We start from the raw sequence: 27,930 nt of genomic DNA on the forward strand, positions 1-27,930 counted from the left end.
CCCACCTGCAGGGGAGTCACTTCACAGGCGGTGAAACAGGTCTGCAGGTGTCTTTCTCTCTCCCTCTCTGTCTTCCCCTCCTCTCTCCATTTCTCTCTGTCCTATCCAACAACAAAGACAGCAATAACCACAATAATAACAACAATAATAAACAACAAGGGCAATTAAAGGGAAAATAAAGAAACATAAAAAATAATAAATTAAAAAAAGAAACTTTCTAAAATTATATATTAAATCCACAGACTGGTATACAATAACTAAAACACACACACACACACACACACACACACACACACACCATAGAACTAATGAACCAGTGATGTTAGTTGCACATCAAGTCATATTCTTAGGGCCAGGCTCATAGCTCTCTTCGATAGCTGCTTTGTCATATGGGCAACCCAGCTTCCAGCCCAGTACTCAGTACACTGAAGGAAGCTACAGTGCTGTGGTCTCTTTCGCTCTCTACCTCACTAACCCTTTGTCTCTTAAAAAAAAAGAGAGAGACAGAGACAGAGACATGTTCTGAGATTGGGGAAATATTTCAGCCTGTTAAGAACATAAACTTATATGTTTGAGTTGCTCATGATTATAGGTTCAATTCCTGGCACCACATAGGACAGAGCTGAGCATCTCTGTTTCTCTCTCTCTCTCTCTCCTCCCCTTATTCTCTCTCCTCTCATTCTTGTTCTTACATTCTTTCATATTAAAAAATAATTAGATCTTTTTTAAAGAGATATATTCTGAGCCAAAAGAGCAGAGTATAATGTTACACACACACACACACACACACACACACACACACACACACACACACACACACACGTGTGCATCAGGTCACCATACTTTTCTGAAAAGATATATAAAGTTTTCCACTTTGTTCAGGGATGAAAACCCTTTGTGTATGCTTCACACACCATGTGTTCAAGCATTCTGTGCATAGAGCTCCATCTCCTCTTTCTCAACCCCAGGTCATGCTGCAGTTAGTTCTACAGCTAATTCTCCACAGTTCTGGGGCTGTGGACCCACTGAACTATGTCATCCTCTGCAGGGTAAGTTCCCCCCTGATGACAATTCTATATTTGGATCTGTCTCTGGAAAAGCTGAGAACCTTGAAATTTACCCTGGGTAAAAAACAGAGTTTCTTCAGTTTTTCTCCCGATTCCCAGAGATATAAGGGGTGATGAGACCCCCACCCATTTCTGGTTTCTTTTCTCCTCAACTGTTACCATCTTCTTGCCTTGTGTCTCACTCCATGAGGGAGTTATTGCAATAAACTACTCCTGCCAGTATGCTAAAAGATGGGGTTTATCATTCTAAAATCTCCCAGTCTTGTGATCGGAGTGTTATTTTCACCCTCTTCACTTTAAAAAGGAGGATTAAGGGTTGGCAATATAGCTCAACTGCTGCTTAACCATGTATTTGAGTCCTTCTCCCACCACAATGAAGGAAGCTTTGGTACTATGGTACGGGCCCTCCCTCTCTTTCTGCCCCTATCTAAGAGAAAACAAAAATAGAAGGGAGGATGTTAAAATATACAACACTGCATGACATTATATGTACTGAAACTGGTTGTTATCCATAAGTCACAGAACATAAATTGAGTTATTGAAAGGATTAATATTAACATTCCCACATTCTTCAGATTAAATGCTATTTTATTATTAACCTTCTCACCTCCTTCACAACACACAGATTGGAAAATTCTATCAATGCATCCCCTCCCCCATGCCTGCTCCTTCTACCACTGGGAAGGCATTTCCATGAATTTTGCTAGGTTTAAAAGGCCAAAGATTTTAAATCTTCCCTGTTCTTAGTACTACTTAATAATATTTATCTCTGTGTCTTAAAAGTTTCTAGGGCGTATGTTTCATGTCATTTAATACTCACAATGAGTCTCAAAGGCAGATAATAGCACTCCCTGACCTCCACCCCTACTTAATCTATAAGAAAAGAAAAAACTCAGAAGTGTGAAGTCACTTACTAAGTTTTTTTTTTCTTTAAGAAATTAAAACTTAAGTTGTCTTCTCCCAAGTCACATGCCTGTACATCACAATTCATGCTGTGAAGGATGCTTTACATCACATAATGTCTCTCCTATAGCCTTGCCAAGAACAAGGCAGTGTTTTCACTTTTCTACATAAAGGGCACAGTGCTTGTTTAGTTCTTCTTCTTCTAGCGTTTGCCCTTCTTCCGTAGCCAGTCAACAGCGTCAGGTTGAGCCTGATGTAAAGTTTCGAGACCTCCTTTGAATCTGGAAAGGTAGCAGTCATTGACTATGTGGGTCATAGTCTGTCTGGAGCCACAGGGGCAGTTCGGGTCGTCTCTGGCTCCCCAGCGATGGAACATAGCGGCACACTGGCCATGGCCTGTTCGATAGCAATTGAGGAGGGCCCAATCATAACGTGCTAGGTCAAAGCAGGGTTGACGCTTGCAGGGGTCTGTGATGAGGTGTTTGTTCTTTACCTCAGCTGACTGCCAACTCTGTTTCCAAGAGTCTGGAACAGAGAAGTTCAGTGTAGGCGTAGGGGACCAGATTGGATGACGAGACGTCAAGCGTTGGACAGGGGGGGCGAAGATATCCGCGTATATTGGCAGGTCCAGTCGAGCGTAGACGTGGGAAATGAACTTAGATGATGCCGCATCCCGACGAATATCTGGCGGGGCGATGTTGCTAAGAACTGGCAGCCATGAAACCGAGGTGGAACGGATGGTTCCAGAAATTATCCTTATGGAGGAATATAATTTGGAATCGACCAAGTGGACATGGGGGCTATGGAACCAACCATACTGGGGCACAGTATTCTGCAGTGGAATAGCATAATGCCAGAGATGATGATCGTAGTGTGGAAGCGCTCGTGCCCCATGAGGAGCTGGCCAGTCTTACAATGATGTTTTTCCTCGCGCCCACCTTTGCTGCAGTTTTTATGAGATGTTAGTGAAATGACAGGGTGCGATCGAGAGTAACGCCAAGATAGACTGGCTGGGCTTCATGCCGGATTCTCGTATCGTCAAGCTGCACATTAAGCTCACGCGAGGCCGAGGCATGGTGTAGATGGAAAACAGATGATACCATTTTTGCAGTGCTAGGGATTAGTCGCCATTTTTTACAGTAATCAGATATCAGAGACATGTCTTTCGTGAGTGTTTCCTCGAGGATGTCAAACTTGGATGCCTGAGTTGCACAGCAGATGTCATCGGCGTAGATGAACTTCCTTGAAGAAGTTCCTGGAAGGTCATTGATGTAAATATTAAATAGCGTAGGAGCCAGAACAGAGCCCTGGGGGAGGCCACTTGAGACAAGTCTCCATCTGCTAGACTTGTCACCCAGATGCACCCGGAATCTTCTGTTTTGGAGAAGAAACGATATAGTGTTGGCCACCCATGGAGGCAAGCATCTTGAGATCTTGACTAGGAGACCACGGTGCCAGACCGTGTCATAGGCTGCTGTGAGATTAACAAAGACAGCACCCATCTTTAAATTCTTCTGGAATCCATTTTCAATGTAAGTTGAGAGGGCCAGGGCTTGTTCGCAGGTAGATCTTCCTGGGCGGAAACCAGCTTGGGCGGGTGATAAGAATTTCTCTGTAAGAGGAGAAATACGTGGCAGAAGCAGCCTCTCAAGGAGTTTGTAACACACGGAGAGGAGAGAAATTGGTCTATAGCTGGCGGCCAGTGTTGGGTCTTTCTTTGGTTTCAAAACTGCTATTATCTTTGCACGACGCCAAATTTTGGGCATAGATTCGGATTCCAAGATGTGGGACAGGAATGTAGTGAGCCACTTCTTTGCCGCGGGGCCCAAGTTAAGAATGAGTTCTGGGGTGATGTTATCATAGCCAGCAGCCGTTCCCCGTTTAACCCTCTTCAAAGCGTCTTCCAATTCAGACAGTGTAAAGGGAGAGAGTTTTGGAGATGGACAAGATAACCGGAAGTGGGATGACCACTCATGGGAAATTTCTCTTTTCCAGACTGGGTCGATCTTAGCACGTCCAACTTGAGTTAGGTGACTGGCCACTGAGTTTGGAGATACAGGAGGATGGGAGACGGGAGAGGGTTGGCTACCGGCACCCAGACTATGAAGAAGCTTCCAGGCCTTCCTACTTGAGTGGGTGAAGTTCAGACTTTCCGTGAGTTGTTGCCAGCAGGCTTGGCGTGCTTGTTTAGTGGGGTGTGGAGAAAAGAGAATGGATACAGGAGTGATACCTGTGTCGTTTGTAATTGTCCACACTTTTACAGAGAATCTGTAAGGGGGCCTCCTGTCAAATTTCTGGGGCATGTCCTTGAGTTTTTTCCTATTGTGTATGTTTCTCAGTCTCTATGTCATTTCACGTCATCAAGTAGAATGCTCCACCCTGCCTTGGGTTCTATAATTTTCTTTTTTCTCCTCCAGAGTTATCTCTGGGATTCAGTATTGGTACTATGAAGCCACTACTCCTAGAAGCCATTTCTTTGGTTTTTTGTTTGTTTGTTTGTTTGTTTTCCATCTTATTCAATAGGACAAAGAGAAATTGAGAGGGGAGGGACTGACAGGGAGAGAGAAAGACAGACACCTGCAGACCTGCTTCACCACTTGTTAAGCATCCACCCTGCAGGGTGAGGAGCTGAGGTTCAAACTTGGGTCCTTATGCAGGTGCTTGTACTTAGTACTATGTGCACTTAACCAGTTGCTGCACCTCCTAGCCCCCTTAAAATCTTTATTTTTATTTGTTTGCAAATCTATTTCCTTTAGTGATCTATATTGCACATATGAATGAAACCATGTGTTGTTTGCCTTTCCTTTCTTATTTCATTTATCATAGTCACTGCTAGTTCCATTCATTTTGTCCTAAATAATACATTATATTTTCAAATTGCAAAAAAAGTATTTCAAGAACTATCCTGTAAATTCTTTTTTTTTTTTTTTTTTTGATTCCAGGGTTATTGATGGGGCTTGGTGCCTACAATATGAATCCACTGCTCCTGGCAGTCATTTATTTTCCATTGGATAGGACAGAGAGAAATTGAGAGGGAGAGGGACATAGAGAAGGGGAGAGGAAAATAAATACTTGCAGACCTGAAGTGATCCCTCTGCAGGGGGTGAGCCAGGGGCTCGAACATCCTTGTGCTTTGTACTACTTGCTAAGCATAACCCAGTGTACCACTGCCCAGTGCCCTGTCCTGTAAATTCTTTATCTACTTTTCTATTAATGGACATTTAGACTAATTCCATAATGTGACTATCATGAATTGTGAAGCTATGACTGATTCCTTTGAAATCATTTCAACAAAGAATGTATAGATCACTAATTAGCTACTATTATATATTACTCTGGCTATGAAGATATCAGTTAAACACATCATAGCTAAAGCCCATCCCCTTACAGAGGTTACTAGTAAAACAGATTGGTACTAAACAATTGTGTGCAGGTGGATAGCAGTGTTACTTGGTAGTAGTTGGAAGAAAATAAAGCCAGGCCTTACAACAAAAAGCATGTATAACAGAGGATACTGTTTGAGTTCTTGATATGACCCAGTCCCTTTGTTCTTCTTTAAACTTTCATGGTCTCAATGCAAAGGAAACGAACTAGGGAAATTGTTTTGGTCTGATCAGATCCCTCAAAGAAAAGACCGAACCTCAGATTGTGGTACCTACTAATGTGGCCTTATCTGGAAACGGGATCTTTGTAAATATAATCAGATTATGATGAGGTCAAGTGGTCATGGTGGGTGATAATCCAAGGACTGGTGTCCTTTTCAGAAAAGAACAAAATTAGGGCTGGGAAAATAAGCAGATTAATAGCACACCAGACAATAATATATGAGTCCCAGAAGTCCCAGGTTCAATCCTAAGCATCACTATATGCCAGAGCTGAGCAGTGTTCCTCTTCTCCTTCTCTTCCTTTCAGATCTCTAGCTTCCAGAATTATGAGAGAACATACTACTGTTGTTTAAGCTGCCAGTTTATGATAATATTATGAGATTAGTTTTTTAGGAAATTAACACAGCTATGGTGAGATCCTTCTAGATCATGAATCCATGAGATCAGCTCTCTTTGCTCTCTTTGCTCTCTAAATTTCATTGCTTCACACTCTACAACTATATAATTGTTTATTTTTTAAGTTATCATATTTAATTTCAGCGTTTGGCTGAATGGAATAAATTCAAGACTACTAGTCCACTAAGTGACCTTTCACATCCTGACACATAATTAATGTCAAACAAATGAACTGGAATTTGATTGATTCCTTTGATCAATATTTGCCCTCTCCCCTGTTAAAATGGAAGTACAATGAAAACAGAGAATGTTGGTTCTGCTCACTGTAGGAATGGGCATAAAGGCAGTACAGGGTGAAATTCATAGTTTTTGAGTGAAGGAACCTGAGGACATGGGAAAAGTTATACCTTAAATTAAAAGAAGGGAATCTTTTGACAAACTATATAAAAACTCTTCCCCACACTCTCTCATATAATCTAGGGAATGCCACAATTGATTAAACATTTTCTACTGGAGATAAAAACTTAGAAGATGAAAGCAAATGAATTTTGTTTTTAAGTTAGAAAAACTCCATGCTCTTAGTGTCTTATGACCAAACAGCATCATAATTTTATTATTAATTTTATAGACAGTCTAAAATGATGAGTTTTTAGCTGATATAAAAAGTACACTAGAATTAGTTATTTATAAACATAAACACAACGGGGGCCAGGCGGTGGCACACCGGGCTAAGTACACATAGTAGAAAGCACAGGACCCACACAAGGATCCCAACTCAATCCCCCAGCTCCCCACCTGCAGGGAGGTTGCTTCATAAGCGGTGAAGCATGTCAGCAGGCTCTTTCTCTCTCCCTCTCTATCTTCCCCTCCTCTCTCAATTTATCTCTGTCCTATCAAAAAAAAATCAGAAAAAAAAAGGCCACAGTAGCAGTGGATTCGTAGTATAGGCACTGAGTCCCAGCAATAACCATGGAGGCAAAAACTAACTAAATAAATATAAGCACACACTCCTATATCTTAAAATTTATAGAACAACTATATGTTCTGGAACATAATGATTGAAGGAAAGAGGTCTGGAATTAGGCCCCAGCCGTAGAAAACGTCTCTCATATTACAATCTGTGACTGTGGACAGACTGTTTAACTCTTTTCTGCCTAGCTGTTGGTATGCATGAGACCCCTTCTGTTTCATTTGGCTTAAATCCCCCCTGCTTAACACTATTCTATTTACATAACCACTTCATTCTATTTACATAACCACTGTTAACAAGTACCACCCTCCCTCCAGGGCATTGGTGGTTCAGTGATAGGATTCTCGCCTGCTCCACCCCCTCCTTGTCACACTCTGATTTTCACCAGTCACTTTTCTCTCCACCCTCTCTAGGTCACATCCTGTTTCCACCCTACTTGGCAAGTATATATAAAGACAGCATTGTGAGTTTTACAGTACTTGAGTTTAGCTTAGCTCCTCTTAGATTGTGCTGCGTCCTGCATGAATAAAGAGATACTGCCTACAGCTCAACCATGAGTCCCTGGTCGTCTGTTACCCGCCCGTGAAGCCAGCCCGGCAAAAACAACCTAGCCCGGAGAAAACAACTTTTAATTTTTTCTCACAGGGCTGCTGTTGGTATCAAGTAAGATTAGTTTTATATATCTGACAGTTAGTGAGACCATAATAAACAGTCATTGAAGTAATCTTATTTATATCATAACTATAAATTATTTTGTTGTTTCATCTTTCAAAACTAGAAAGCGATGAACAAATAAGTAGGTCAGTAGTTCATGAGGAAAAACAATGAGAAATAGATTTTATAAACACATTTCTTTTATAATAAAAATACTGAAAATTTTATAATTTTTTATTTTGGGAAGAGAGTAAGGATCATAAAGTAAAATGATTTATTTATTTATTTATTATTGGGTAGATACAGAGAAAAATCTTTAGAGGAGAGGGGGAGACAGAGAGGGAAAGAGACAGATACCTGCAGCCCTGCTTTACCACACATGAAGATTTTTCCACTGCAAATGGGGAAATTAATTATCTTTAAAGCACCATTATTTTAATATAATTTATTTATATGAAAAAAGTTTTAAACTCTGGCATTTTCACATTAGCCCTAGTCCCTTGTAGTAAAACATTCAAAGAATCATTAAAACTCAAATAGCCGGGCGGCCTGGTGGTAGTGTAGCAAGTTAAGCGCACTTAGCGCCAAGTGCAAGGACCGGTGTAAGAATCTTAGTTCAAGCCCTCGGCTCCCCACCTGCAGGGAGAGGAGTCACTTCACAGGTGGTGAAGCAGATCTGCAGGTGTCTATCTTTCCTCTCTGCCTTCCCCTCCTCTCTCTACTTCTCTCTGTCCTATCCAACAACAGCAACATCAATAACAATAGTTATAACCACAACAACGATAAAACAAGGGCAACAAAAGGGAAAAAAATAGCCTCCAGGAGTAGTGGATTCCTGCACCAAGACCCAGCAAGAAGTCTGGAGGCCAAAAAAAAAAAAACACCTCAAATAGCTAAATGGCTTAAGTGTTGTTAAGATCAGAAAAGTTCGAGTTTAGTAGAAAATCAAGTTTATCAAGCCTATGTGTGCTGTTTGTCATTTCTCAAATATACATTTTTTCAATGACTTTATTATTTCAGAATTTTATGACTAATAATATATTTACACCGGAGTTCAGAATCACCAGGTTAGATCTTAGTCATTAACTTAGTATCCAATAGGATCAGTGCCATTTGATTTAATGTTTAAAGCCTTCCTGGTAATCACTAAAAGTCTTGCTGGTAATCACTACGACCTACATGAGAAAATGCTAAAGTTTCAAAGCAATTCCTTTAGTGTTCTATCTTGGCTAGAGGAAATAAAGTTTATTTTCCAGAGGGATGCCAGCATCTTTTTCTCTTTTTGGATAGTCTTTTTGTGACTAATTGTGGAGTCATAGTATGATACGAACGTTTACAAAAGAAATGGGAGTCCTCAGTGGGCCAGCCACACCATAAGCAGTTATTACTCTGTGCTAGAAGAACCTGGGAGATGGAGAGGCCGTGCAGGAAAATGAGGGCTTCCAACAGCTTTCCTACAGCTTCTATAATTTTCTAGGGAAATTGACAAACTATCCCCATCAAAATTGCTGCTTGACTTTCCCTCTCTTTTTGTGGCTGACAGTTTCCATCTGCAACGTTTATAATCTGGTATGTAATTTGTACTTCCATGTCTTTCTGAATGTGCCCTCAGATTACTTCATCTTTCTCAAACTTTTCTTATCTCTTAGTATTGTTCTGATTCATTCCTGGCCTCAGAAAAGTCAGAGTCCATCCTTGCCAAAAATACAGTAAAGGTGGAGACAGCTGTCAAGTGAAGAAAATAAGACATTAAACTAGAATGTTTTGACACTCATATAAGTAAAATTATAAGTCTTTTGTCCTTTTAACCAAAGCAATCAGGGTTTATTAAATTATGACAACTTTTGTGGTTAAGATTCATTCTACACTAAAGGCTGAGTAATGTGCATGCACAGGATACCAGAAACGCATGCAAGCAAGTCAGTCTGTTTTATATAGGACCATTTCAGATGTAAGAGCAGAAGATTTTCTTTTCTCATTCTCAAATTTAGACTGAGGATGAGTATTTATGATCAAACTATATTCAAACCAAGCTAAAGATATGATAAATGCTAACACAGAAGATTTGTTTGGAGTGATTTTTATACTAAATCTGGCAGTTTTTGAGATAGCTGCCAATGAATCAAAATAGTTAAATGTCTTCAACACAACTTTTAAAAAAAATTTGGGGGTCGGGCTGCAGTAGCGCAGTGGGTTGAGCGCACATGGCAAAAAGCGCAAGGAACAGCTAAGGATCCTGGTTCGAGCCCCCGACTCCCCACCTGCAGGGGAGTCACTTCACAGGCGGTGAAGCAGGTGCCCGTCTTTCTCTCCCCCTCTGTCTTCCCCTTCTCTCTCCATTTCTCTCTGTCCTGTCCAACAGCGAGGACATCAGTAACAACGATAATAATAACCACAACAATGTTAAAAAACAACCAGGGTAACAAAAAGGAAAAAAATGGCCTCCAGGAGCAGTGGATTCAGGTGTAAGCACCAAGCCCCGGCAATAACCCTGGAGGCAAAAAAAGAAAAAAAAAAAAAAAAAGAAAGTACATTTATTTATTGGTTGAGAAAATAGAAAAGCAACGCATAATGACACCAGTTGTTGGTTAGATTTCCTTTCACAATCACTCCACAAGGTAGAAGACTTTCAAGAAACTTTTTTTTTTTACTTGAGATAGAATTAAAAGGCTCTCAGAGTCTGTATCTTGGTTACAACACACTCATATTTCCTTCCTAAGGAATTCTAAATGCCTAGGGTGCCCTTTTATGGCAGTGTGTAATGGGAACAGTATTTTATCAACTGTAGCAGCCCTAGCCTTTGTCTTGAGCTCAGACATTTATACATTTCTCTAGTTCTGACCAGTAATGCAAAACTTCTTTCTTTCATTTCTTCCCCTAATGTCAAAGACATGGAGGAGACTGGTGTGTGTGTGTGTGTGTGTGTGTGTGTGTGTGTGTACACTTGTGTCCATGTGCACATGGAGATAGAGACAAAGAAAGTATATGTGTTTGACAGACAGAGACACACAGATCTGCAGTAGGGTCTTTTTTCCATATCTATACTAGTTTACTATATACCGATGTATAGGCATTGAGGTCTAATATTTAATGTATTTACTTATTTAGACATGTTATATAAATAAAATTATTTCAATTATATCATAAATTTGAAAGCCACAAAAGACCCATATCTAAAATCTGAGTATAAAACTACTTTGTTAGATTTAGTTTTAAAGGAGAAACATAAAACAGTATTCTGTGGGAATTTCACCACTGTACAGGCAGTTACTACCTATTTTAATTTGCCTCATCTCAGCAAAGCCTAGCAATTACAAAAATAATCTTAAGACATAAGCCTATGGAGGTTGGACAGAATTTAGTAATTGGATACTTAATGACAGGTATGGCTAAGGTTCTGTTCCACATGGTATCGGTTTTACTGAGACTGACATGCTGTACAGGTGACAGAAGGTAGAACCCATGTATGAATTGCAGTACTATGCAAAATAATTGGAACTACCTCTTCAACACGAAAATCTCTTCACAATCTAGTCAAAGCTACTTTTCAAAATCTACACAGTTTAAGGTTTATTTATAAAAGATATATTCCTGATCCATCTTTTTCTGTAATTGATAAATACCATAAATGAAAAAGTTTCTATGGAGAGAGAGAGAGAGAAGATATGGAGATGGAACTTGATTCAAAATGGAGGAAAGAGGTTATCTTGCTCTAAAGAGGTGGAATAATCCATATTGATTTATATTTAAGTGATAGAGACAGTATATTTTAAAGATAAAGAGACTGTTGATTCCTTCTTCTTACCATCCTATTTAATGAAATTAAAAGGAAGCCCAGTTCCTTAAAGTAAGAAAAGAACCTCCTTGTTAGCAAATTTGAGGTTTAAGTTTACCATTCCTCTGTAGGAATGGTAAAATAAATTAGCAATGCACTAACCCAGGTTCAAGCCTGCACCACAGTGGAGGCAGCTTCAGTCAGTGTCTGTCTCTGTCTCTCTCTCTCCCCCCTCCCCCCGCCTCTTTTTTTTTTTCTCAAGTCAGCCCAAAGCACTGAAATCCCAAGGACAACCAAAACCAACCAACAAACCAATGATACAGAAACCTAGTACTCATTAATTTTGTGGCTCACTCAAAATTCTTGTTATCCCTGCCATTTTCAGACCATAACATTTCCCCTTCTAATTTTCACCTATTTTCCTCGGGAGGGAGGAAGGCTGTATATGATCTATAATTGCCATAGTCACTGGTTCAAATGTAGACAAAACCTTGCCTAATGAAACTCAGTTCGAGCACTTTTAATGGAATTATTCTGCTTGCACTGATGAACTGTTGGCCTGGTAGTTGTTACCTTATGAATACTGGGGGAGAACCAATGCAGAAAGAAGAGTAGAATAGATAACATAACATAACATAACATAACATAACATAACATAACATAACATAACATAACATAACATAACATAACATAACATAACATAACACTGATAATTCAGCCATATTTGAATACAGCCCTGACTCTACGTTACATTTCCAGGACATTTTAGTTATCTCTTCTGTTTATATCAATTTGAGGTGGGTTTTTTTTTTTTTTCTGTGATGCAAAAGAATAACTCCTGGCAAATACACTTGAATTTAAATAGGTGAAATATGTATTCACCAGGATTGTTTATTTTATAGATGTATAAAAAAGTCAATCCTAGAATTTCAAAGCAGTAGAGAAATTCAGGGGTAAAGAGGATAACTTAGGAAATGTTTTGAATTGATTCACTTCCCAACGTTGGATAATGTTAGCTTCCTTGCCGAAATCCACGTTTCTGATACTTATGTTTGCTGGGAAGAGGTGATGTTATGCTTACCATTTCTTCCCTGGTTTCCTTCTACTCAAGCTGCCTTTGGTGCTAAGGAGAACAAGACTAGTGGTCTCTTAGCATAAGAGGAGGAGGAAGGTAAGAAGAAAGTCAACCAAGATGAAAAGATTCACTCTTCCAGAGAATTGAATTATCTATTTATAGTCAATCACTCACCTTCTCCATGGAAAATCAACTAGACTCCCTTTGATAATCAGTCAGTGAAGTCATCCATTACTCAATAGTGATGTCGGGCAGAGGTTTTATTTCCATAATTTCAAAGTATCTCTTGACTATTATATTCATTTTGACCTCTGGGATGTTCAGGTTTATGAAGTAGCAGTACTACATAATGTGTAATTGAAAGCATTCAGAGGCTGCTGACTCTGTGTTTGTTCACTTTTCTGAAGGACGCAGCATACATAGGATGGAGCCAGAGAGAGAAAATAGCACTAACAAAATAGCAGAGTGTGAATAATAAGGTGCAGACAAACATCTGCACACAAGTCGGCCAGGATAATTTTATCTCGTCATCTGCTATAAGCACCATACATGAGTGAAATCTCTCTGGAATCTGCTCCTTGGTGCAGTAAGAGAGAAGATTCTTTGCTTTTAAGGACAAATGTCCTCTGATTTTTTGATTCTTTGGGATGCTTTTGGCATCAGATAAGAAAAACTGTGAATGTTTGAAAAAATGTCTTTATTCAATCTGGGCTTGTATAGGGCTAACAAAATCATTTATTTTCTGCACATTAAGCAGTGGATCAATGCAGTCAGAGGGAAGTTCAAAAAGAGCTTAACAGAGTGGCCTCTCTTGCTAAAGATAGAATACATATGCAGTGTTGTGTGGCCCTTGGAAAAACCTGCTAGACTTTGGGGTTCAACTTTCAGGTCAACTAATGAAGGTTGGACTACATGAAATTTAAGGTCAGTTGCAAGGCAGAGACACTCTGATCCTCTGCCATAGGGGTTGAGTGTATGGCTGGGAGTTTGGTTATTCAGTCTGACACAAAGCATTGAAAGGGAGCAATGTGACTTTATAGTAATCAAGGTGTTGCAATATAAAACTACAATTCTACTTTTCACAAATCAGAAAACAATTTTAGTGCACTGTTTTGGTGCTGACATAGAGAAACACATTTTCACACAGTTTCTGCAGCATTCTGCAGAACCACCTGTAAATATAATTGAAGATTCAGATACCCTTTGGTTTAGACATTCTTCTAGGAATACATGTTATAGATTAAGTGCTTTTTTTGTACAAAGCTATTTATACAATAAATAGCTTTGTTTTGTTGTAGTAACAAAACACAGGAAAGACCCTAAACAGCAGTAACTATAATAGGAATGCTTTACAGTTAAATATAATGCAGCTATTACATATAAAGAATATATCTGAGAGGCCAGGAGGTGGCATATATAGTTAAGTGCACACATGACAGTACAAAAGGATCCAGGTTCAAACCCTGGTCCCCACATGCAGGGGGAAAGCTCCACACAAGGGGTGAAGCAGGGCTGTATGTATCCATCTCCTTATTCTTCTCAATTTCTCTGTATCTATCCAAAAATAAGTAAATTATATATATATGAAAAATATGAAGGAAAAGACTCTTGCAGAAGTAAATTAACTTAGCTAACTAGGACATGCAAGACAGCTCACCTGAAGAGTGTACCTGCTTTGTCATGTGCACAACCTCCACTGCATTGGAGGAATCTTTAGGCATGGTGCTTTTATCCCTCTGCATCTCTACTTCTATATGAAAAAGTCAGAACTATGAACTCAGAATGGTGAATCTCCAGTGGTAAAAATAAAATAAAAAGACATTCCATGACAACTTAGATAACTAAAGAGAAGCTTAAATGGTTTACTGGCTTTTTTCATCTTCCCCAAGATTTGCATGCAAGGTAAGGGTAGAAAGTCAACTATATTATGACAAAGAACCTAGAAGAAATTTTTTTTTAATTTTTAAAAAAATTTTATTTATTCCCTTTTGTTGCCCTTGTTGTTTTATTGTTGTAGTTATTAACAAAGTCCCAAAACCTAGATATACACCAGTTTCTGTGAGAGAGAGCATATGTTCACACATATCCGTAAACTACTGCAAAATATATACCTGAAAGCAGAAGTACACTAGAGTTTGCAGTGAGTATCCCCCTAACACTTCCTCTCCACTATTCCAAGCTTTGGGTCCATGATTGCTCAACAATTTGTTTGGCTTAGTATGTTAACTCTCTTTTCAGTCACCAGGTTCCAGGTGTCATCAGGATGCCAGTCAGGCTTCCCTAGACTGAAGACCCCACCAATGTGTCCTGGAGCTCCGCTTCCCCAGAGACCCACCCTACTAGGGAAAGAGAGAGGCAGACTGGGAGTACGGACCGACCAGTCAATGCCCATGTTCAGCGGGGAAGCAATTACAGAAGCCAGACCTTCTACCTTCTGCAACCCACAATGACCCTGGGTCCATGCTCCCAGAAGGATAGAGAATGGGAAAGCTATCAGGGGAGGGGGTGGGATATGAAGATTGAGTGGTGGGAATTGTGTGGAGTTGAACCCCTCCTACCCTATGGTTTTGTTAATTAATCCTTTCTTAAATAGAAAACAAAATTCTGCTCTAAGGAAAATCTCTGTTTTGGAGATTCCTGCTCACAGGCAGAAGAGGATTGGATTACCTCAAAGACCGCTCATAAATTTGAATGTCTGGCTGCTGTTCTAAGGGTCTGGAGATTGTTCATGGGGTAACTGGAATAAACTCTATCTAATGGCATCAAAAATTTTTATTTATTCCCTTTTGTTGCCCTTGTTGTTTTATTGTTGTAGTTATTATTATTGTCATTGTTGTTGGATAGGAGAGAGAAAAATGGAGAGAGAGGAGGGGGAAGACAGAGGGGAAGAGAAAGATAGACACCTGCAGACCTGCTTCACCACTTGTGATGAGACTCTCTTGCAGGTGGTTGCCAGAGCTCGAACCTGGATCCTTACATCGGTCCCTGTGCTTTGCGTCACCTGCGCTTAACCCGCTGAGCTACAGCCGACTCCCGCAGAAATTATTTTGAGCCAGTCCTGGAAAAGATGGAACATGGGCACTCTGTCTATGGTGTTACAATCATGGTCTCCTCCTCTGGCTTTTTCCTTTTCCTGCAACAGTTCCTATTCCAGAGATGGCTGTATGTTAACAGCTATCAAAAATAACCCATAGCTTTTTCTTAATACTTGTCATAGACATCTGACTCAATAGTTATATAGACATTTATTTAGGCTCTGTCATTTATCCTAAAACAGTGGTATATAAATATTATATACATTTCTCAGATGAGAAAATGCAAATTTCTAAAAGTTTGATAATTGGTTCAGAGAATGACAGCAAGGGGTTGAGACAAGTAATTTTTTCTTGCTGATGCCAATTTATGCATTTACCTGTAGGATTTTCTGAGAGATCTTCTTTGAGGGGATGTGAATGTTTTTATACAAGAAGTTTAATGGTTTATAAAGCATTGTGATCCCATATACCTTAATTAATCCGAAGTTTCAAGTGTTGTGCTCTGTCTACAGCAAGCGAAGCCAAGCTGCAGAGTTCTAGGAAGTACCTGAATTCTCAATCATATTAGAGGTACTGTTAAATGTGCCACCAGTCCTAAGTCCTAACACAGTGCTTTGGGTCTAATGAAATAGCACACCTGGATGAGCTATTTGGCACATGCGTGAAAGTCCTAGGTCCAAACCTGGCCACCATTGCATTGAATGAAGCTCCAGAGCTGTGGCCTGCCCCCCCCCCCCCTTTCTGCTGCTCTCCCAATTTGTCTCTATCTAAAACAAACAAGCAAGCAAGCAAAGAAACAAAAAAAGGCTACAATGCTTCTGAACTTCAGTCATTTTCATATTACCCTTGTTATGTTCACTATGCACACAACACAACTAAAATATTATTTACTTAATTTTTATTTAGACTAATTTATATTTCCCTTTAAAATCCATTTGTGTTTGTCTCAATCTAAGCAGAAGTAGCTGAAAAACCAACTGTGTGGTGCCTAATATTTTTCTAATGTATGTACAGTAAATTTATCACTGTAGGGGAAAAACCAGCACTCATATCTCATCTCTATTGGGAAATATTAGATTAATGCCAGGATGTGGCAGGGTGACAGAACCTTCTTCCATGCCCAAGGAGTCTCCTCACTCAATTTGATAATGATATTGCTCACGGAAATGTACTCCAGAGTTTTGCTGGCATTGGTGCATCTTCTTCATTGACATACCCCATTCCAAACTTGAAAGACAGGTACAGTTTCAATTGTGTGCTCACCTAAATATTTGGCTGCAATTCTTGATATGATATGCAACAATGGATTTGTGATATTGAATATGTGATTAGTTGATGTTTGACATGTTAATCAGGTCAGAAATAGAAAGTGAAAAGTCTCCTTAGCAGAAAAATAAAAGAAGAAAGGAAGAAAGGAAGAAAGGAAGAAAGGAAGAAAGGAAGAAAGGAAGAAAGGAAGAAAGAAAGAAAGAAAGAAAGAAAGAAAGAAAGAAAGAAAGAAAGAAAGAAAGAAAGAAGGAAGGAATAAAGAAAGAAAGAAAGAGTCGGGCGGTAGCGCAGTGGGTTAAGCACATGTGGCGCAAAGCACAAGGACCGGCCTAACAACCCTAGTTTGAGCCCCCCGGCTCCCCACCTACAGGGGAGTCGCTTCACAGGCAGTGAAGCAGGTCTGCAGGTGTCTGTCTTTCTCTCCCCCTCTCTGTCTTCCCCTCCTCTCTCCATTTCTCTCTGTCCTATCCAACAACGATGACATCAACAACAATAACTACAACAACAATAAAAAACAACAAGGGCAACAAAAAGGAAATAAATAAATAAATATTAAAATAAGCTTTAAAAAAGAAAGCAAGAAAACAAAAAAGAAAAAGAAGGAGGAGGAGAATTGAAAAAAAAATTAGGAAGGAGTTATGATCTGAACCAAAAGTTTCCACAGGAGAGAACTGAAGTTGATTTGATGTAGTCTATATCAGCTGTTCTGAGGAAAATCATTAGGAAAAAAAAAAAAAAAGCTTGATCTGAGAATAATTTCTAGGTAACTTCTCTTAAGATTATAAATCGGAGAGAAAAGAGGCAATTTTATATTATATGCTTATCAACAAGATATTCAGTTATTTTCTAGATTTCCTTTTGGAGGAAAGGATATAATTTTGGAAATGTACAGTTACTAAGTAAAAGAGCAAGACAAATGTTATATATTTAGGGCTAGAAAAATAGCTTACTGGGTAGTGTACCTGCTTTGTCATGCCTAAGACCCAGGTTTCAGCCTCAACAAACTAAGTGGGGGAATGCCATATGGTGGACATTGAGGTACACTCTGATGCCATGGTATCTCTCGCTCTCTGTGCGTGAAGGAAAAAAGGTCAGCCCAGAGTGGAGAAATTGCTCATTGCTCGGCCCCAGAAAGACATACATATGGATATGGGTTGGGAGTCAGGTGGTAGCGCAGCGGGTTAAGCGCACGTGGCGCAAAGCACAAGGACAGGCATAAGGATCCCAGTTCAAGCCCCCAGCTCCCCGCCTGCAGGGGGGATGGGTTGCTTCACAGGTGGTGAAGCAGGTCTGTAAGTGTCTCTCTTTCTCTTCCCCTCTCTGTCTGCCCCTCCTCTCTCCATTTATCTCTGTCCTAACAATGATGACATTGATTACAACAACAGTAGTAACTACAATGATAATAAAAAACAAACAAGGACAACAAAAGAGAAAAGAAATAAATATTAAAAGTTAGAAAAAATCACATATATGCACACACACGCAATTTATATGTCCCACATTTAGACATACATAGCGAAATTCCAGCAAATGGGAGTTTAAATGATAATGGGAAAGTGGCATCGACTTGAAAATCATAACTACCAAAAAAAAAAAAACCTTAAAAAGGAATGTAGATCAAATTAAAAATTACATGTTCCTTCATACTGAGTTTCAGACATTGATTTTCAGAGCCTGGAGAGGATTAGTATCACCCAAGGTGGTTGCTAAAACTACAGACTCCACCCCTACAAGGTCTGAATTAGAAGCTTTTAGGTGAGAACAAAGAATCTCCATTTTTAGTAAGCTTCCAGGTGGTTCTGATGCACAATCCATTTCAAAACACTGACTTAACAGATAGCTAACCATGTGGAAGGAGGAGCAAGTTGGAATTCTGATTATTACCACATTTTAATTACTATTAGTTACTATTGATAATCAGCTTAAGGAATAGCTTTGCATATACATATGTGAAATGTCAACTGACCATAGAGCTGGGCATGTGCTTGCCTGCTACAATTTCTTTTTTTTTTTTTTAAATTTTTTATTTAAGAAAGGATTAGTGAACAAAGGCATAAGGTAGGAGGGGTACAACTCCACACAATTCCCACCACCCAATCCCCATAACCCACCCTCTCCCATGATAGCCTTCCCATTCTCTAGCCCTCTGGGAGCATGGACCCAGGGTCGTTGAGGGTTGCAGAAGGTAGAGGGTCTGGCTTCTGTAATTGCTTCCCCGCTGAACATGGGCGTTGACTGGTCGGTCCATACTCCCAGTCTGCCTCTCTCTTTCCCTAGTAAGGTGTGTCTCTGGGGAATCTGAGCTCCAGGACACATTGGTGGGGTCTTCAATCCAGGGAAGCCCAGCCAGCATCCTGGTGGCATCTGGAACCTGGTGATTGAAAAGAGAGTTAACATACAAAGCCAAACAATTTGTTGAGCAATCATGGATCCCAAGTTTGGAATAGTGGAGAGGAAGTGTTAGGGAGGTACTCACTGCAAACTCTAGTGTAATCCTGCTTTCAGGTATATATTTTGCAGTAGTTTATGGATACGTGTGAACATAAGCTCTCTCTCACAGAAACTGTTGTATGTCTAGGTTATGGGACTTTGTTAGAAAGTGAACTACCTGAGATGAAATTAGAGTGTACTATAAAAGGAAAGGTCTCACCCAAGTAATGAAGCTGAAGGGTTGTCATTCCACACGTGAAGTCTCTGGATACATTCTGAGGTGAAGCATGTTGAGATGGCAATCGTTGCTTTGGTTAGGTTGTGATCGGCGGATGCAATATTATTTGGTATGGATTGGGAGATGCATACGGGAAAGTGAGCCCTATCCAAGGGTGCCAGGACTGGGGGAAGTAGGGGCTCTATAGTGAAGATGTGAGGTTCCTGCTGCCTGCTACAATTTCTTTTCTTTCTCCTCCCTTTTGTCACTTCCTCTCCCTCTCCCCCCCCTCCTCTTTCTTTTTCCATTGCTCCCTCCCTCCCTTCCTTTCATCATCTCACTGCCAAATTCTGGTGATGCCTGGGATTAAACCTGAGACTAACCAGTACTTTAGGCATGAAAACCTAGACTATCTCCTTAACCCAATTCTGTATTTTTTTTTGGGTGGGTGGGAACAGGGAAGCAGAGGAGATGAAAAAAGAGGAGGACAGAAAGAGACACCAAAAGATCATTTTAACATCCATGGAGTTTGCTAGGTTCTGTGTTTAGTATTGTCTATGATGTTCACATGTGATCTATGAACCCCAGGTCTCATACATGGTAATGCATGCAATTTACTGTCAAGTCATACCCAGCTCCTAGACAGCTTTTAAAACTTACTACTAGCTTTTTCCAAAATGTAGATCCCAAAACTCATTTGCTATATTCTTGCCTTTCCTTTCCTGACTACTAAATAATTTGTTCTGCTTTATATCTTAATGCGCTTTCAGCCACCAAGTTGCAGATGCCATGATGCCAACCTGACTTCCTTGGACAGAGGACTTTGGACCCTGGACCCCCACTTCTCCAGAGTCCTTCCCCACTAGGGAAAGAAAGGGACAGACTCAGAGTATGGATTGACCTGTCAACACCCATGTTCAGCAAAGAAGCAATTACAGAAACCAGAACTTCCACCTTCTGCACCCCATAATGATCCTGGGTCCTTGTTCCCAGAGGAATAAAGAATAGGAAAGCTATCAAGGGAAGGTATGGGATAAAAACTTTGGTCGTAGAAATTGTGTGGAATTTTACTCCTCTTATCCTATGGTCTTATCTATATTTTTTATTTTATAATTAAATTAATAACAATAAAAACCCTTATTTTCCATTCAGTTTTGATTTCTATTCTTTCCATACTCATATGAACACCTTTCAGATTTCAATATGACTAAAATTGATGCATATTATAATTGAAATTTTTTTTCATCTCCTGAGAAGATATTAGTAAATCAATATTACAAAACAATGAATCTCAAGCGGCTTTAATGGTCCCTGAGCTGAAGACAGTTGCAGTGCTGCAGACTCCAAAGTTTTCATAAAGAATCCTGAAACATGTGTAGGTGAGGTCTCTCCCAATGAGTGAAGCCAGGCAAATGATCACCAGCATCAGGTATCCTTACTCTTTAGAAATGTAATGACCTTCAAGTTCCATCCAAGTTTAGGAAAAGGGGGTGACTTCATTGTTTTTCACAGCTGAGTAGCAGGCCAATGTGTATATATACCATGACTGTTATGTGATAAGCCCAAAAGAGAAGGATGTATACTGAATGATCTCACATATAGGTGTGCACTCAAGAAACAAGGACAGAAAGGGAAAACACAAAGTAAACCTTGGACTGAGTGGGCATATTACATCAAAGCAAAGGACTCTGGGAAAGAGTGAGTAAGGAGGGCATACAGAGGATGTAGGGGTAGGGAGGACAGACAGAGGATGTAGGGAAATGAAGGGAATGTAGAGGATATTGAGGTCCTGGTACATGACAGTGGAAAATATCCCAAGTTGGGGGTGAGAGAGTTCGGCAGACAGCTATCACGGGAAGACGGGAAACTCTATTCATGTGTCAACAACTGTACTATAAAGCTATTAATGTCCCAATACAATGATTAAATAAATAATCAGAATAAGCATAAAGAAATGCAATGACTCTCCTAAAGTAGCGCAGCAATCTCCACCATCTCAGAAACAGCACGTTTTGTTTCCCTGAGAAAATCATCCCCTCAATATAGCTATTGCTTGTAATGGGTGTGGAGGCTAAGACTGATCTTTAGGTGTTAAAAAAAAAAGTAATTTGAATAAACTAAGCTAAGGAGTCTATGGCCATACCGCCCTGAAGACACCCAATCTCATCTGAATAAGCCAAAGAATTGAATGGTGACAGTCCATCATTCTATTAGATGAATGATATAAATAGTTAATGTACATAAAACTGTCTAGTGTCTAAGTGGCATTTTATAATTAATTGTATAATGAAAATCTAATTATATTAGGTGAATTGAGAAAAATCTCAGATATCTGCTGAGAATACAAAGGGGCTATATTATGTGACTGTTATAAAAACTTGCATGTATTTCTCCATGAAAACATAGGCATTCCTCTAAAATGTTTATCATCTATACATACATGAGCATGTGCCCCCAAATGCACACATGCAGATATATAAACTCATAGGCACATAGATCTACAGACCATCTCTAGATAAGTGTGTTCACAAACACTTTTCAGGATATTTTTATTAATGGACTGAAATATTTTCTGAGATTTATTCTACCGGGCAAACCATTTATCAATGACTTACTCTGAAGTCAAAGTAAAGAAAATGGATTGTGGAAACAGCTAGAGTTCATTCTTTTGTTCTATTTACACTTTTTTAAAAAGCCTACATCATACACGTCCTTGCATTTTTTTTTAATAAATGTGCATTCCTTGTCTATCGTTCCACACACTGTTTAAAGGCAATGATAATCTATCAGTCTTTGCATCCTTCTGTGCCAAATCTCAAGTCTGAACGAGTACAAAATAAACAGGATTAGAATTGGGTAAGTTGTTTAAAATCCAGCTTACTCTTTTATAATTCCAATAATGGTATAGTTATTTTCCAATAATATTGAAGGGTTTTTTTTGTGTTTCACATATGCTTTTTTAATTTCCAAAAGTATTATAAACACTTTATAATATTATAAAGATATGTAGATTGTGCTATACCATAAACTCTTACCATTTCCACCATCAAATATATCAACAATCAAAAACATATTAAGTAAGACCCCAAAACCAACAAGCATATTCAGACACATACACAAAGTAAATTATCAGGGATAAGTAAAAAAAAATGAATATGGTAATTTGCAACTGGCTAATTGCACTGAATGTTGGAGAGCCTAGAATCTAGTCTGGGTTTCACCACTTACTAGCTGGATGACCTTCAGAAACAAGTCACTTAACTTAACATCTGAGGCTTTTTTCCTTGTCTATAAAACAAAGATTATAATATTGCTTTATATCCTCAGGGTTGTTGTGAGGGCCATTAAGATAATATATGTGAAAGCACTTTATATATAGTGCTGTACAAATGAAGGTTGTAGTTTCCTCCCTAATACCAATGTTTTAGTGGTATTCAACTGTATATTATTATGGCAACATGAACTCAAAATGCACCACAGTTCTTCTAAGGAAAAACATAAAATCAAATGATAGATGTGACAGAAAGCAGTTCTGAAAACTTAATTACATTATGCAGATGTAAGGTAATATCACTATTTTATATCTTGATGCAGATTTCTACATCAGTTATGAGGAGGCATTCCAAGCAGTAAAATGTCTAGGTAACAAAGGAATGTTTCTGAACAGAAAGGAATAAAAATATTTATACCACTTCTTACTTATGTGAAAGACTTTAGTTTTTAAAACATTCTGAAAATTAGCCATTGCTGTTGAAAAGATAGTATGTCAATTGACAACATTCTGCAATAGCAGAAACATCAATGGATCTATGTTAAAGAATGGCAGAGGGTCAGCGGGGGCGGGGGGGGGGGGTCCGGGGGGGGGGGGTTGGCTCACCCAATTAAGAGCAAATAATACTATGCACAAGGACCAGAGCAAAAATCCAGGTTCAAGCCATCGCCTCCACCCCTGCAGGGAGGATGCTTCTCAAGCAGTGAAGCAGGTCTGCAGGCATCTATCCTCCTCTCTCCCTCTCTATCTCTCTGTCCTATCCAACAAAAATGGAAAAAGTGCCCACCAAGAGCAGTGGATTTATCACTAGGACTCAGTGCCAGCACTAAAAATACACTGGAACCTATGGCCTTTTTTTTTTTTTTTGATAGGACAGAGAGAAATTGAGAGGGGAGGTGAAGAGAGAGAGAGAGAGAGAGAGACACCTGCAGACCTGCTTCACTGCTTGTTAAGTGACCCCCTGCAGGTGGAGACTCAGAGGCTCAAACTGGGATCCTTGCTTGGGTCCTTGAGCTTCTTACTATAGGCACTTAACCTGGTGGACCACTGCAGGCCAGGGATCAGGTTTTGGTGCACCTAGTAGATTGCACACTTTTGCACACCCAAGGACCTGGAGTCAAGCCTCTGGTCCCTGCCTGCAGAAGGCCTTTTAAAAAAAAAATGCTTTTTTCACTTGATAGGACAGAGAGAAATGAGAGGGGTGGCAATGTGAGAGAAAGTGAGAGAACAGAGTAGAATCGAAAAAGAGAAAGCTACAGCACTGCTTCATCGATACTGAAGCTTCTAAACTGCAGGTGCGGTGGGTGCTTAACCAGATGAGTCACCACCCACCCCCTTCTTCATTTGTGTTCTTCATAAGAACATTTAAAAAAATAAATTTGATGGCCAAGGAGAAACTGGTCATTACCGCAAAGAAATAGATACGTGTGCTTATCACAATGGGAATCATCAGAGCCTGAAGTTTCCTAGACTTATAATGAGGTTGTTGGCAGTGCCCTGAAGTGATGATCAAGTGATATATTCTCTTCATTTATTCATTCATTCAGCAAGTATTTATTTTGTGCTGGGCACCATGCTTGGAAATGGAAGCTCTGAAAAGAAGGGAAGGATTTCATTTCCAGTTTTTTTTTCATTGAAATAGAGAAAACAAGTATTATAGAACATGGAAGCTGGGTAGCAAATTAGTGAGAATATATACAGTCTAAAAATACACTTATGGGATTTGGGAACAGCTTTTATTAAGCCACTGCCTCTTTAGAGAGAAAATGGAACAATGCTATTAGTGATCTAAAGAGTTTCCCAGACAATTAAATGAAATGGATGTAAATCATTGCTTGATACAGAGTAAATCCCTACTAAATTATAGATTTTAATATGCTGGTAAAAAATAACTTTATCAGCTATCCAACTTCAGTTAAACAGATTTTATGCTATCTTAGAAAACTCTACAAAGAACATTATTTTATTAGTAATTTTAGATGCTCCAAATGTATGTCAGGTTGCACTTTGAACTCTATTTTCTGATCAGGTTTTCTGTGTTTGGTCTTTTTAGGCCTATTCCCAAAACTGCTCCTCCCATTGTGGACTGCCCTTCTTGGCTAAGATCCACAGCGGAAATCATGCTTTTCTATTATTACAAGAAATAACTGCAGGACTCTCTTGGCTCAAGGTTCACACTGGGTTTGCCTCTTCCTGGAAGGGATTCAGTCAAGGTAAAGTATAATAACTTCTGCTCCCTGGCTTTTAGTTTCTGCTGCTTGAATAGTTTATTTTTATCCATCATTTTAAAAGTCTTTATATCTCTTTATTTTGCTGTGGAAATGGTCATAGTTTTTGTGCATAGCCCCATATGAAATCTGTTAAAAGAATACTGGCACACAGACCAGGGAATAAGTGCTAGAGTCCTTCTACTAAGAATACTTGCGTGTAGGGTTTCATTCTCATATGTTTGTGTGGCTTGACTCTCACATTATAAAGCCACTTTGCCAATATCTGTTAGCAAAAGGAGGAGGAAATGTTTTACAACTAGAAATTGGATGTTTTACTTGGGTGCTCCCTCATCCATCTTAATTTAGACACAATCACCACACAGCATTTTGCACCCTTCCCTTTCAGCACTGGTGGAAATAATAGCCTGTCCAGGCAGGTTTAAACAAAAAAAAAAGAGAGAGAGAGAGAGAGAGAAGAGCACACATTTCAGCTTCAAACACTTACACTGTCCATTCACTGCCTCAAATAAAAGCCTTAGCAGTGACCTTTTTTGAGAATGGTAAAATAGACAAAATCTTTGCTATCCTGAGTTCATAAATCCAAGTGTAGTCCAGGTTCCTTTTAGACATATGGTTAATAATTTAGAAGAGTGCATAGGAAGAGGGGAGGAAAATGAAAGTAAAATAAAGTGTCAACACAGGCAATCTTCAAAAGTAAACAACATCCTGAATATCAATAACACTGTACAAATTACATTTATTGCATCTTACATTGAAGTTATTTCCGACTAGGAGTGATATAATGTAGTTAATTTTCATTTGTGCTTCAAGGACTGTAGAATTAATATGTTTTCATTATACTCAAAACTGCTTGTGTATTGACTGTTCTTTGACAATTCACAAACTAAAATGTCTTTTGTCAAGTATGAACATTTGTTAATAGCAATGTTTCATTTAGTACATATGACATTATTAGCAGATAGTTGTAATACTAGAATTTAATATATACTAAATTTTTCTGGAATTTCATTAAATACCAAATACTATTTTGAAACTTTACATGAATCACCCCACTTAAAACTGTCTAGAGAAGTAACCCTTTTTTTCTTAATAGGAAGTAGCTACATGAAGAATGATAAATTACAATAAGTTCAGTGGGAATTTGACTTAAATAATGGCAAACTGGTTAATTCCAACCAACCATCAGCTGACAAAGACACACCTATATAAAATCAGATAGAGGCCACTGCTCATAGTGACCATAAAGTAAAACTAGTTATATCTTTCGCCATATTCTACATTTGGCACTTTTGCCTAACAAACAATCATTTTCTTCACAATACATTCCCAGTGTACAGATTTACACATTGGTCTTTGTTTAAAAATTATTTTATATTTATTTATTTATTTTCCCTTTTGTTGCCTTTTTTTTTTTTGCTGTTGTTATTGATGTTGTCCTTGTTATATATGACAGAGAGAAATGGAGAGAGATGGGGAAGACAGAGATGGGACGAGAAAGATACACACCTGCAGACTTGCTTCACCACTTGTGAAGTGATTTCCCCTGCAGATGGGAAGCCAGAGGCTCGAACCGGGATCCTTAAGCTGGTCCTTGTGCTTTGTGCCATGTGCACTTAACCCGATGCGCTACCGCCTGACTCCCTTCACATTGTTCTTTTTATGTGAAATTTGGATGGAACAAATTGGTAAAAAAAAAAAAAAATTAAGGAGAAATGCAAATAAAGACAAAAGTGAGGTATCACCTTACCCTTGGGAAAATGTCATATATCAGAAACAACAGTGAAACCAAATGCTGGAGAGGTTGTGGGTAACAAAAGAACCCTCCTGTACCGCTGGTGGGAATGTAAATTGGCCCAGCCTTTGTGGAGAAAAGTCTGGAGAACTCTCGCAAAGCTAGAAATGGACCTTCCTTATGACCCAATAATTCCTCTCCTAGGGATATATCCTAAGGAGTTAAACACACCCATCCAAATAGATATGTGTATACCTATGTTCATAACATCACAATTCATAATAGCCAAAACCTAGAAACAACCCATTTGCCCAATAATAGATGAATGCCTGAGAAAGTTGTGATATATATACACAATGGAATACTACTAAGCTATTAAGAATAATGAACCCACCTTCTTTGACACATCTTGGATGGAGCTAGAAGGAATTATGTCAATTGAGATAAGTCAGAAAGAGAAAGGCATGTATGGGATGATCGCATTCATTAACAGAATTTGAGAAAGAAGAAAATAAAGGAAAATGCAAAGCAGAATTTGACTGAATTTGGAGTATTGCACCAAAGTAAGAAACTCAGGGTTGGGGGTGTGGAGTAGATTTTCAGCTCACTGTAGAGAGGTGGGGGTAGGGACACAGACATTTGGTGGTGGGAATGGTGTTAATATATACTCATAATGACTTATAAATTGTATAAATCACTAATTAATACAAGAGGAGAAAATTAGATTGTCTCGAGCTTTTTAGTGCATAGACTTCACTTATGAGTATACATTCCTTTAATCTAAGCACTTTAGGTTTCAAAGTAGTAAACTGATTGAATTTCAACATGCCTACAGCTCTGAGGTCCCAGGTTCAATCCCCAGTACCACCATAAACCAGAGCTGATCAGTGCTTTAGTGTCTCTCTCCTTCCCTCCCTGTCTCTCTTTCTCTCTGTATGCCTCTCTCATTAAAATAAAATATGAAGAAAGAATAGAAAATGTCTTTAATAAAATAAATAAATAGTAAAAGTCTAGAATCCCAAATTCCCAGTCTTGCAAGCTTTAGAAAATGAAACCTTGAAGAATTAATAGGCTGAATATTGGGGAAGGTCAGAAACCAGAGCCAAGAAAACACACTATCTGTGGCTGTCTACTGTATAAGTACTTGCTGATTCAGAAGAGAGCACTGAAAACCTGAAGTGAGTTTTTGATGGACAGGACTAGAGAAAAAACTTGGAATCCAGAAAATTTATATTTGCTTTAGACTGGGTCCTCAGAGGAGAAACTCCAAAAGAAAAGATAAAGCAAATGTAAATTCATA

General features: G+C 39.1%; 1 protein-coding gene and 1 long non-coding RNA gene across 4 annotated transcripts in view; one reads left to right on the plus strand and one right to left on the minus strand.

Annotated features, from left to right (window-relative positions):
• JAKMIP2 (janus kinase and microtubule interacting protein 2) overlaps window positions 1-27,930 on the minus strand; it is a 201,066-nt gene that overhangs the window by 90,097 nt on the left and 83,039 nt on the right. The gene's annotated exons all lie outside the window — the stretch shown is intronic.
• The window catches only part of LOC132536934 (uncharacterized), a 28,796-nt gene continuing 25,626 nt past the window's right edge, over window positions 24,761-27,930 (plus strand). The window contains exon 1 of the long non-coding RNA XR_009548463.1: window positions 24,761-24,880. This is a non-coding gene — a long non-coding RNA (uncharacterized LOC132536934). The remainder of the gene's footprint in view (window positions 24,881-27,930) is intronic.

This window comes from Erinaceus europaeus, chromosome 2, assembly GCF_950295315.1.
Source record: "Erinaceus europaeus chromosome 2, mEriEur2.1, whole genome shotgun sequence".
Classification (NCBI taxonomy): Eukaryota; Metazoa; Chordata; class Mammalia; order Eulipotyphla; family Erinaceidae; genus Erinaceus; species Erinaceus europaeus.